The following is a 13,058-nucleotide window of genomic DNA, read 5'->3' on the forward strand; positions in this document are numbered from 1 at the left end:
TGAGTTCACTCATCATAGACATCTCAAACTTCTCCGACATTAGCTTTCCAAACTTCTCACTAAAATGAGGGTTAGTTGAACCAAATATGATATCATCAACATAAATTTGGCACACAAATAGTTCCCCATTAACCCTTTTAGTAAAAAGAGTAGAATGAATTTTTCCAATTTCAAAGCTTTTTTCAATAAGGAACTTAGCCAAGCATTTATACCAAGCTCTAGGAGCTTGTTTAAGACCATAAAGGGCTTTGTGAAGTTTGTAAACATGATTGGGTTTCTTAGGATTGACAAAGCCGGGAGGTTGCTTAACATAAACTTCCTCCTCAATTTCACCATTTAGAAAGGCACTTTTAATGTCCATTTGGTACAAAGTGATATCATGGTGATTAGCATAAGCAAGTAAGATGCGAATGGACTCAAGTCTAGCAACAGGAGCATATGTCTCACCATAGTCCATACCTTCGACTTGACTGTAGCCTTGGGCGACTAGGCGTGCTTTGTTGCGGACGACTTGACCATCTTCATCTTGCTTGTTGCGAAACACCCATTTGGTACCAATGATGTTGTTGTTGTTGTCGGGCTTCTCGACCAATGTCCATACTTGGTTTCTCTCAAATTTGTGTAGCTCTTCATGCATAGCGTTAATCCAATCCAGATCTTCCAATGCTTCTTCAACCTTCATAGGTTCAATGCTAGAGATGAATGAGTAATGTTCACAAAAGTTAGCCAAACGAGTTTTAGAGCGAGTGATTCTCCCGGTTTGGATATCATTGTAGATTTGTTCGACGGGATGGTCTTTGGCGATTCTTGCTCGAACTCGTGGAAGCTTTGGCTTGGCTCGGGGTGGAACATCCTCTTCATCTTGTTCTTCTTCTTGGTCTTGTTCATTGTCGACGTTGTCATCCTCTTGTTGTGGTGGAGAAGGAGGTTGTTGATGTTCATCTTGGTGTACTTCCTCGTTTTCTTCGTCTTGGTGTGTCCCACTTGTGGATGCTTCCGTATCAATTCTTGGTTCACCTTGTCGTGAGGTGGAAGCTTCCACTTGGACGGATGAGGTAGTCTCCTTCACCTCCGTTGGACGAATCTTGCCAATAGACAAGTCTTGGATTGCTTCCGAAGGGTCTTTGTCTCCTACATCAATTGGCAATTGCTCTACTTGCGAGCCGTTAGATTCATCAAACTTCACATCTACTGTTTCTTCAACCTTTTGGGTGAAATTGTTGTAGACACGGTAAGTGTGAGAGTTTCAGCCATAACCAAGTAGGAAACCTTCATGAGATTTAGGAGCAAATTTAGAACGACGATGCTTATCAAGAATGTAGCACTTTGAGCCAAATACTCGAAAGTATCCAACTTGGGGTTTGTTACCGGTGAGGAGCTCGTATGCCGTCTTGCCGAGTAGCTTGTGAAGATACAAGCGATTTGTTGCATGACAAGCTGTCTCAACCGCTTCCGCCCAAAAGTGTTCTGGAGTCTTGTACTCATCAAGCATCGTTCTTGCCATATCAATAAGAGTCCGGTTCTTTCTCCCAACAACTCCATTTTGTTTAGGCGTGTACGTAGCCGAGAACTCGTGTGAGATCCCTTCTTCGTCAAGAAAGGTATCCACATTTGCGTTCTTGAACTCCGTTCCGTTGTCGCTCCGAACCTTCTTGATCTTCACGTCAAATTGATTTTGGGCCTTCCTAGCGAATTTTTTTAAGATCTTTTGGACCTGCGATTTGTCATCAAGAAAGAACATCCACGTAAATCTTGAAAAATCATCAACTATGACTAGACCAAATGAGTTACCACCAAGACTCTTGTAGGCATTGGGACCAAAGAGATCCATGTGAAGTAGCTCGAGTGGTCTTCTCGTGATCATGATGTTCTTCGCGCGATGACTTCCTCCAACCTGTTTTCCTGCCTGACAATCACTACAAAGTCTATCCTTGTCAAATATGACATCTTTTATTCCAAGGATATGATCACCTTTAATAAGCTTATCAAGATTTCGCATACCCACATGACCTAGCCTTCTATGCCACAACCAACCCTTAGAAGTTTAGCAATTAAGCAAGTTCTAGGTTGAGCCTTTTTAGTGAAATCAACTATGTAAAGATCACCTCTACGTATACCGGTAAAGACCATTTTATGATTGTCTCTTTGAAAAACTTGGCAATCTACCTCAGTAAATAGGACATTCAAACCAAAATCAGCAAGTCTAGATACTGAAAGTAAATTGTACCCAAGAGATTCAACGAGCATGACATTTTGTATGGAGCTATCATGTGAGATGGCCACCTTACCTAGGCCAACCACCTTACCCTTTGAGTTATCACCAAAAGTGACATACTTTCGAGGGCCGTCGTTTTCAGCAAGCTCACAGAACATATCTTTATCTCCGGTCATATGATCAGTACATCCACTATCAAGGACCCATTCCTTTCCTCCAGCCATGTAGCCGCGAAGATTTGCTATAAGACCAAAGTGTCTCATTGCATCATCAAGATCATAGTCACTATCATCATCCTCATGATAGTATCCATGTTCAACATCATCTTGTGATTGATCAACTCCTAGAGAGGGTAATTGATTAGATAAATGATCATTGCTATGGTTATCTTTATGAATTCTAATAGCTTCGGAAATGATATTGCTAATGATTCCAACATCTCCTTTGGCACGCATGAGATTGGTAAGCTCAAATAGATAATCACCAAAGCTAGGACCACTAGAATTCATCTTACTCAAGGCAATAGACTTATGGAGAATTTCGTCTAAATTTTTCAAGGAATAATTTGGAAATCGTTCCTCAAGAAATCTCCATATAGTATAGGAACAATCAAGAGTAGGCAAACTAGCAATCAAATTTTTGGGCAATCCTCTAATGATAAGATTGATAGTTCTAAGATTGCGAATCATGTCAAGATCCTCTTCGGGTGTAGGATGCAAAGGATCAATATGAGGTGCACAAGGACTAGTAATGTACTTGTTCAAATGATATTCATTGAAAATCTCAAGCATTTCATTTTTCCACTCATAGAAGAACTCTCCATCAAGAATAGGCACTCTACGTCTAAGACTCCCCAAAGTAGACACATCCATCTTCCTCCAAAGGTGTTTAAACCAAGGCAATGGAGACCAAAGCTCTGATACCAATTGAAAGGATCGAGAAGAGGTGCCTAGAGGGGGGGTGAATAGACTCTAATCAAGAAAAGTTGCAGTTTTTAATTCTTTAGGTTTATGTGGAGATTTAGCACAAGTTTAAGCATTCACAATACATATCAAGCAAGCATGACAAAGAGTATATGAGCAGTAAAAAGTAAAGCATGCAAGTTGCAAGAATGTAAAGGGGTGGGATTGGAGTGTTGAACGCAATTTGGAGACACAAAGATTTTTTATCCGTGGTTCCGATAGGTGGTGCTATCGTACATCCACGTTGATGGAGACTTCAACCCACGAAGGGTAACGGTTGCGTGAGTCCACAGAGGGATCCACCCACGAAGGGTCCACGAAGAAGCAACCTTGTCTATCCCACCATGGCCGTCGCCCACTAAGGACTTGCCTCACTAGGGTAGATCTTCACGAAGTAGATCTCCTTGCCCTTACAAACTCCTTGGTTCAACACCACAATCTTGTCGGAGGCTCCCAAGTGACACCTAGCCAATCTAGGAGACACCAATCTCCAAGAAGTAACAAATGGTGTGTTGATGATTAACTCCTTGCTCTTGTGCTTCAAATGATAGTCTCCCCAACACTCAACTCTCTCTCTCACAGGATTTGGATTTGGTGGAAAGAAGATTTCAGTGGAAAGCAACTTGGAGAAGGCTAGAGATCAAAATTTATGTGGTTGGAATGGAATATCTTGATCACAACACAAGTGTAGGTGGTTCTCTCTCAGAAAATATGTGTTGGAAGTGTAGGCACGTTCTGATGGCTCTCTCCACGAATGAAGAGTCGGTGGAGGGGTATATATAGCCTCCACCCAAAATCTAACCGTTACACACAAATCACCAAACTCGGTGGGACCGATTCAAAGAACTCGGTTAGACCGATTTGGTTCATAATGTGACCGTTAGGCATTTCGGTGGGACCGAATGGATCAACTCGGTGGGACCGATTTCGTTAGGGTTAGGCCATAACGTAATCTCGGTGAGACCGATTACACAAACTCGGTGAGACCAATTTTGGTAATAGACTAACAGAGAGTTGGTCAGGCAAACTCGGTGGGACGATTCGCTCATCTCGGTTAGATCGAAATGTTACGAAGGGGTGACAGAGAGTTTGCATTGCAATCTCGATGCGACCGATTGCAAATTTTGGTGAGGCCGAAATTATTGCAATAGGCAGCAGAGAGTTTGCAATCCCATCTCGGTGAGACCGATTTGATTAGGGTTTCTGGCAGTGGCTATGTCAAGAGAACTCGGTGGCTCCGGACAGAAAGAATCAGTGGGGCCGAGTTGGACTTTTGGTTTGGGACATATGTGGATGTGAGGAAGTAGTTGAGGGCTTTGGAGCATATCAGTAAGCACTTTGAGCAAGCAAGCCATTAAGCAACACCTCATCACCTCTTAATAGTATTGGCTTTCCTATGGACTCAATGTGATCTTGGATCACTAAAATAGAAAATGTAGAGTCATGAACTTTGAGCTTGAGCCAATCCTTTGTCTTTAGCACTTTGAAGGGGTTCCACATCCTCTAGTCCATGCCACTCCATTGTTGAACTTATCTGAAACATACTAGGTAGAAACATTAGTCCAACAAGAGATATGTTGACATTAATTACCAAAATCACCCAGGGAGCACTTGTGCTTTCAATCTCCCCTTTTTGGTAATTGATGACAACATACATCAAAGCTTTAGATAAAGATATAGAGAACAACAAGTAAAGCTTTGGAAAGACATGTAACTGTATGCAATCATATAAATATGGAACATAGGAGCATGTGAATGCATAAGCATGACAGAGTAATCCATGTGTTACATGTATCTTGGCTATATGCATCAGAGCAAATGATGTAAATATAGGAAATGTACCTTCATGCTCATGAGTCCTTCTTGCAAACGGTATGTACAATAGCAAGAGATCCTCATACACATGACTGAGATGCATATACTTACCTTGTGGTCTTTGAGTTGGCTTAGGAAAGAATGAACCTGAGTAAACAAGGTTAGATAACACAGATACATCTAATAGCCAGAGCAAACAAAAGAGACCACAAGAGTACCAAGACTGGGATGACATGTAGAGAGTGAGTACTGAGTACTCTATTGGATATAGACATGTGCCCAAAGGTAAAGATGTGCAATGAATTCGAGGATTTTCTTTCCTTAGATGTCTTACTCCCCCTAAATCTTGCATGGGATATTGGGAGAAGACAGGGAACAGAAAATCAGAGCAAAGAAAGAAAATAGAGCTAATGCAAACAATCAAATATGAACATGTCTTTCCCCTCTTAAAGACATGTGACTTCTCTCCTCTTGAACACCAAGAATCTGGGGTTTCTTACACTCTCCCCCTGAGTGTTCTCTCCCCTTATAGGAATGATTAAGCAACCTGACTGGTTCCACTACTCTCATACATGAAGCATCATGACTCGTACAACTACATCCGTACACCATCTAGACGACTGCGAATACTCAAAGACACTACTACTCTGCTGGTGCTGCGGTGTCCTCCCTTGAAGCGGTCTCAAATCCCGAACTGACATGGTTAACGAAAACCTCCGGGTTAAAGGTAACACGATGACGCTGCCTCGAGGGCTCTCCCTCAGGGGCAGGGGTAGGATGAAGCATCGGGGCTGCAGGGGTAGCAAGAAGTGAGACCCACTCGGCAGGAGTACTGAGAGGGTTCACGGCCAGAACGCCTGTGCTACTCGGGGAAGTAACCGGCGAAATAGGGGAGCTAGAGCTAACTGGGACATAAGGGGTAAATCCTATTGAGGATGGAGTAGTGGTGGATCTAGTAGTGACCAAGGTAGCGGCTAAAGCAGTACGGGCATGAGTCAGCTCTCGAGCCAGCTTGTGGATCATCAGATAGCTAGCAGTGATATAGCGAGCAAGATGGCTAGCAACACTATCAGACTCCGGGTTAACGAGAGGAAAACGGACACGACCGTTGTCGTGCAGAGATGGGTAGTAATAGAATCCTGGGTGATGCTGCATTTGAACCTCGGTATAACGAAGCTCGACAAGGACCTCAAATGCGGCAAACTGGACAGCCTGAGAAGCGGTGGAGGCGTAACCGCTCCGAGAAGTGCGAGTGTAAGAGCCGGAATCGGAACTGGTGCGCAGAGTAACCACTGCGTGATACTCATACACTGAGTCTGCTAGACGCTCCCGGTACACACGGTAGACTGGTTCGTCTCCGTGAGGGTACAGCCGACGCCACACGTTGCGGAGAAGGTGCGCTGACGTGTACAGCATCAACTGCAACTGGCACGGATACGGCACCGGAGCCATCTACACTCACAACCATTAACAGGTTAGCACAAAATAATAATCAAATGACTACAATGCAACAACCAGCTATAACTGCTACCGACACTCACATTTACTCGTGTCTAGCGTCTAGTTAACACGTCATAGTCTAGCGTGGCCTATAGTCAGCGCGGCTCTGATACCAACCGTTGTGGCACCCCGGCTCAGAGCGACCGGTTTACCCTGCATTGCCAGCCCAGAGATCATGTCTTCTGGCAACACACAACATATTGGTACAGAAAACAACCGCTTTATTGATGCTAGCGGAACAGAGTTCATATTACAACAGTGGTCGAGGCCAAGCGGCACACTCGGTGCGGCGGAACAATATGTACATTATTTAGTGAACATAAAGGGGCCTCGACTCGAACAACTACGTGGCAGCGGAATAACGTCGTAGCGGAAGTTCCATATCACAGGGACACTGATGTGGACACGATCTAGACTCGAACAGCGCTCCTTTCCAACGAGACTTTCCTGAAATCTGGCATGACACGCCAGGTCAGTACATTGAATGTACTTGCAAGCTCACGACAAGCATAATCATAATGACAAACAATACCATGATATTTAACCAATTATTAATAATGCAACATTATATGTCAACATGCTGTGATCAAGCCCGAACGTCCCTCAGGACAGCTTACCAACTGTGATCATCTCTGGACCACATACACACCACCATAGTGGTCTTTCTCAAGAACAACTCGTGATCCTTACGGCGATCACAACCACGACCATCATTTGGTCCCAAATACCTCGATGGCCTTTCTGCCATGCATTGACAATGCAAAGTTCATAGCTTAGTGTGCAATTTTTATTAAACGTTGACTCATGGTGGGACCTAGTATGAGGTGTCCGTGACCGTGGACTCGGCTATTGATAGATTATACACTCTGCAGAGGTAGCACACTGTACCCACACCACGGAACCCATGGCCTCGCATTCCCATTCGGGTGGACCAACGGCATCCCGACAAAACCACTCCATTGCCACAGCACTCTCCCGGCCACTCCGACCCAAATCCCCAACGGGATGGTCCTGGGTGGCCCCGTGTCTACCAAAGACACCCCGACCACCGTCGTGGTCAAAACACTCGCACTCGGGGACTCGGTACCATAATCTCATCAACGAGCACACAAGATTATGTGTGCTTACCGGGCCAGGGCAAACACGACATAATCTTCCCTAGATGGAGGCACCGACCAGAGGCCGTGTCAATGGACCGAATCAAGGCCTTCCCACAAGGCAAATGTGGTTGCACTGGAAAGAAACTCGATTCAGCGGCACCATGACCCAGTCAACGGTATATTCAAGTTGAGTTATATTCAGGATTAACTTTTAACTAAAAATAACTGGTGTCATAGCATGCCATGAAATGCAAAACAACACATGCATCACATATTGATAAAAATGACCGACGTCATCATTATGCACACCAAGCATAAAAGTCAACAACTCATATTACTCTACTTGCTCAAAATGACTCACAACTTAACCAAAATATTTTGCAACAAGTTTTATTAATTTCCTACGCAAGAAAGTAACTCCGATAAATTTTTCATATGCTTGACGAAAAGATATCATTATCAACAACTCTTAATTTCTTTATCACTAAGTTGGGTTCAAACATTCTGTAAGACAAGTAATATGATTAAACAAGTATTTGACAGAATATTTTCTAACAAATTTTTATCAATTTAATAATGCAAACACAAAGCTTTAAATAATTACTCACATGCATAACAAAATTATTTCTAACATCACCTCAAATAAATTTTAACTTGCTTTACCCACTTAAACTAGTTTCAACTATTCTGTAAATCAAGCATAACAACTGACCAATACTTAACAGAATACAAATAATTCAATAATTATTTAAATGCATGGGTTAATCATTTCATTTAAGTGAGAAAATCACAAATATTGAAATGGCATCATAAAAATGTTGCTGTGGCTTGCCTTAGTGCAGATGAGGTTCACAAGCCTCCTGGTGATCCTCAAGACAAGCCTCACCTTCTAAAAATAATTTTAAACACAAAAAGAGAATATCAAGAACACTTCTGAAATTCACCAGAAATTCTAAACAGCTCAAAAAAATCTCATCTTTGGTGAGCTGTTTGATTCCCTTTCAAAGAACACAATGCAAAAAGAATCATCTCATTTGGACTTATGGTTAAAAAGTTAAAATTGTTTGAAGCTCTCTGGAATATAAATGAATTTGAATAAAAAGAAACAGCTGGGGGGTGACGTCGAAGGCGTAAAGCCCAGGGGCGCCACCACTCTTACCGCTTCACGCGTGTACTGAGTGGCTGACTAGCGGGCCCCGCTAGTCAGGTGGGGGAAGAGGGAGAGAGAAACAGAGAGGGCTGCGGCTTCGCCGGAGCTCTCGCCGGCGACGAGGGCTCCTTGGCCCAAACGAGAGGGAGGGATTGAGAGAGGGGACGATGGCGCACCTGCCCGTACCCGTAGCGTGGCTAGGGGTGGTCGGACGGTGTCGGAAACTAGCTCGCAAGAGGAGGCAGAACGTGGAGGTCGCCGGAGTTGAGGAAGACGGCGACCAGAGGTCACTCCAGAGGCTCCAAGTGGGCGAGATGGCCTCACCGGAGAGAGGCGGAGGCCTTGGAGGGGTCGCCAGGCCTGGGAGGGGCTGGAGCTACCGCGGCGACCAGAGGGGATCGCCGGCGAGCTCGAGCTCAGGGACGACGGCCCGAGGCCTGCCCGGCCGGGCTACGGCTTCCTACTCGATCGTGGGGTGTGTGTGAGTGCTGGATGGTGCTCGAGGAGGCTGTGGGTGGCTCTATTTATAGGTGAGCGGAGGGGGTGCTTCGGGCTCCGCCGATGGACACCTGTCCACGGCGTCCGGCGACGAGCGGCGTTAGTGAGAGGGGGAGAAGGCGACGGAGGTCACGCGGCCACTGTGGGCGAGCGGAGACGAGCACAGGATCAAGGGGATGGCGACGAGCATAGTGCGCTCCGCACTGTTGGGCTGGCCGGACCTTGTCCGTGCTCGCTGCAGGGAGCTCCGGCGTCGGCGAGTGCCAGGGAGGAGTTAAGGACGTCGAGACAATGATGGTGGCGGGGTTTGGCATGGTTGGGCAGGCGGGGGAAGCGAGCACGCTCGAACAGAGCACTCGGCGTCACCCAGAGCGCGTCGACACGCATGCCTGGCATCAGGGACACGCGTGGTCACCGCCCGAACTCTCTCCTCAGGCCAGCCTTTGTCCAAAAATCATGTCTGGCATGTTGTTCGTGGTAGTTTTGAAGTTTACCACGGTTTGGTTTGGATCCAGGTGCAGTAGAGAAGATTTTACAAGCCAGGTAAGTTTCTGGTCAGTAACTTTGTGATGTTACTGTGGTCAAATGGCTGGGAGTTTGGGGCTGTGCTTTGGAGGCTAGTTATAAGTTACTAAGGTAAAGATGCACAAGAAAGTTCAGGTCAAATGGAGCAAGTAAAATGGTAGTTGCTGTAGAAACCACCATTTCTGTCCAGAACAGAAAATATTTTCTGTAGCAAAAATATTCCAAAAAGTGATGAGATATTTTTCCTCAGGGAGGTGCCCTAGGGTCCCTAGAATATTTGTGAATTTGTCTTAGAATTTTCTAAGCCATAAAAATTAGGGTTGCCTTGAAGCAAACAGATCTGGCTTAGGGTTTTTGAGAGAAAATGAATATTTTTCATTTAAGAAAAATATTCCAAAGGTTATTTTTTGGTGGATCAGAAGTGAAGTGATGGTTTGGGAGAGAAGTGAACACTTGGATGAAAGCCAAGGATGGCCAAGTATTTAAGTCCAAATGAAAATATTCAGAAACTCCAAGTTTCAAAAACTTTCAAATGAAATTTCAAGCAAATAAGAAAAGGGCAAAAACCAGGCTGTCACAGCGGTGGAGCCGGCCGTGAGGGGAAGGGGAAGGGGGCGAGGCCGAGGTCGTCGTGGCGCTCGGGGAAGAGGTGGACGGGGCGGCACACCGGTCCTCCCTCCGCCAGCGGCGCCCCTCCCGATGGAGGGCCATGTCGGGGAACAGCCATGTGAGTTCTTCATCAGGCTGCGCCGGCCACCGCGTCGTCGTCTTCGTCTCCCTACCCCGTTTGCTCGAGAGATGGAGCGTGACCCACCCCAGACCCTCAAGTTGCACATGAGGGGCTGCGGGGATGGCGGTACGCGGGTCGACGTCGACTTCCCCGCCCCTCAGGTCATGTACCTCCGTCGTGGATGGAAGACGTTCACCCGCATCCACGGCCTGACGGCGGGGCTCATCCTCTACTTCAAGTTAATGGAGGACGGCCTGCTCTCTTTCAAGGTCTTCGGAGATCTTGGAACTCGCCTAAAGTGCTGCGTGGAGAGCTCCTCCGACGATGAAGATTCCTCCTCGAGCGGGAGTGACGAGGAGGACAGCGACAGCGACGACGAGGGAGTCGAGTGGCAGGATGCCGACTCCGACTTCGAGTGACCGCGTCGCCCCTCCCTCGGCCTCGTGCCCTGCCGATGGCCTTCCTCGTCAAGCTTTCCATCGGGGCGCTCCCCGTCGTCTCCTTGGGCGGCTGGCGTAGGAGGGCCGGAGAAGGCGAAGAAGGCGGGTGGCGGCCGTCAAATCAGAGTACGCTGGCACCGACGCCTTCGTCGCGTATTGCGGTCCGCTGCCTCGTCTTCCAGCTCCTTTCTCGGCACCAAGACGTTCTCTTAGAATTTTCTGAGCCATAAAAATTAGGGTTGCCTTGAAGCAAACAGATCTGGCTTAGGGTTTTTTTTAGAGAAAATGAATATTTTTCATTTAAGAAAAATATTCCAAAGGTTATTTTGTGGTGGATCAGAAGTGAAGTGATGGTTTGGGAGAGAAGTGAACACTTGGGTGAAAGCCAAGGATGCCCAAGTGTTTAAGTCCAAATGAAAAATTCAGAAACTCCAAGTTTCAAAAACTTTCAAATGAAATTTCAAGCAAATAAGAAAAGGGCAAAAACCAGGCTGTCACAAACCTCCCCCACTTAGAATGAATCTCGTCCTTGAGATTCGGTTGCTTGGGAAAACCACTCTGGATACTGACTCTTAAGGAACTCTTCCTGCTCCCAAGTTGCTTCTGACTCGGTGTGATGCTCCCACTGAACTTTGAAATTTTTTCTGACTTTGTTGCGAGTGACCCTTTCCACTTGATCCAAAATTTTGGACGGTCTTTCTTCATAAGTTAAATCCTTTGCCAATTCTATCTCAGCCATTGCAGTCCTTTTCTCAGGCGGGGATATGCATCGTCTCAATTGCGAAACATGGAACACATTTTGTATTTCTGACAACTCCGGGGGTAGTTCCAGTTGGTATGCAACCGTACCCACTCGAGACATAATTGAGAATGGACCAATGAATCTGGATGCCAGCTCTCCACGAGTCTGAAATCGCTTAACTCCTTTCATAGGAGTGACTCGGAGGTACACATGTTCTCCGGGTTCAAAACTGACCTGCCGGTGCTTTGCATCATAATAACTCTTTTGACGGGATTTGGCCAATTGCAGTCGGTCTCTGATTTCCCTAACTTGTTTCTCGGCTTCCATCATGAGGTCGGTTCCGAAGATTTGGCTATCTCCAGCTTGAGACCAATTTAGAGGAGTGCGGCACTTACGACCATATAGAGCTTCATAGGGTGACATCTTTAGACTGGTCTGGAAACTGTTGTTATACGAGAACTCAGCGTATGGCAAGCAATCTTCCCAGTTCGCCCCGTTGGCTAGCACACAGGCTCGCAACATATCTTTGAGTATTTGATTTACTCACTCTGTCTGACCGTCCGTCTGGGTGATAAGCAGTACTATATTTTAGTGCTGTCCCCAAGGCTTGATGGAGGCGGGACCAGAAAGCGGAGGTAAACAAAGAACCTCGGTCAGAAGTGATAGTCCAGGGTACCCCATGCAGACTAACGATTCTGGATACATACAGTTGCGCTAGTTTATTTGCTCTGTATCTGGTGCTGACCGGGATGAAATGAGCAACCTTGGTTAGGGTGTCCACTATAACCCAGATTGCGTCTTTGCCTCGCTGAGTCCTAGGCAATCCGGTGTGAAGTCCATGCAAACATCATCCCATTTCCATTGTGAAACTGGCAGTGGTTGGAGAAGTCCGGCTGGCTTCTGATGCTCTGCTTTCACCTTGTTGCATATGTCGCAACAGGCTACAAAATAGGCAATGTCTTTCTTCATCCCATTCCACCAGAATATTTGTTTAAGGTCTTCATACATTTTCGTACTTCCCGGATGAATGGAATACGAGGATTCGTGTGCTTCTGACAAGATTTTCCTCTTCAAGTCCGATTGATTTGGTACACAAATTCGTCCACGGAATCGGAGGGTACCGAAGTTGTCCTTGAAGAAATCTGGGGGCTGCCTTGCATGTTTTTGTAGCTTGGCGTCATCTGGCTGGGCCTTGCGGATTTCCATCTCAAGTGTGGGGGTAACTTCCAAAATATTAGTGAGGCCAGCATCCACGATGACCATGTTGAGCTGAGCGATCTCCTCCTGAAGTTCGGTAGGCAATGATTTTAACATGACATTTAAGCTGACGGGCTTTCGACTAAGCGCATCGGCAACGACGTTGGCCTTGCCTGGATGGTAA

The sequence above is a fragment of the Triticum aestivum genome, chromosome 4D (assembly GCF_018294505.1).
Source record: "Triticum aestivum cultivar Chinese Spring chromosome 4D, IWGSC CS RefSeq v2.1, whole genome shotgun sequence".
Taxonomy (NCBI): Eukaryota; Viridiplantae; Streptophyta; class Magnoliopsida; order Poales; family Poaceae; genus Triticum; species Triticum aestivum.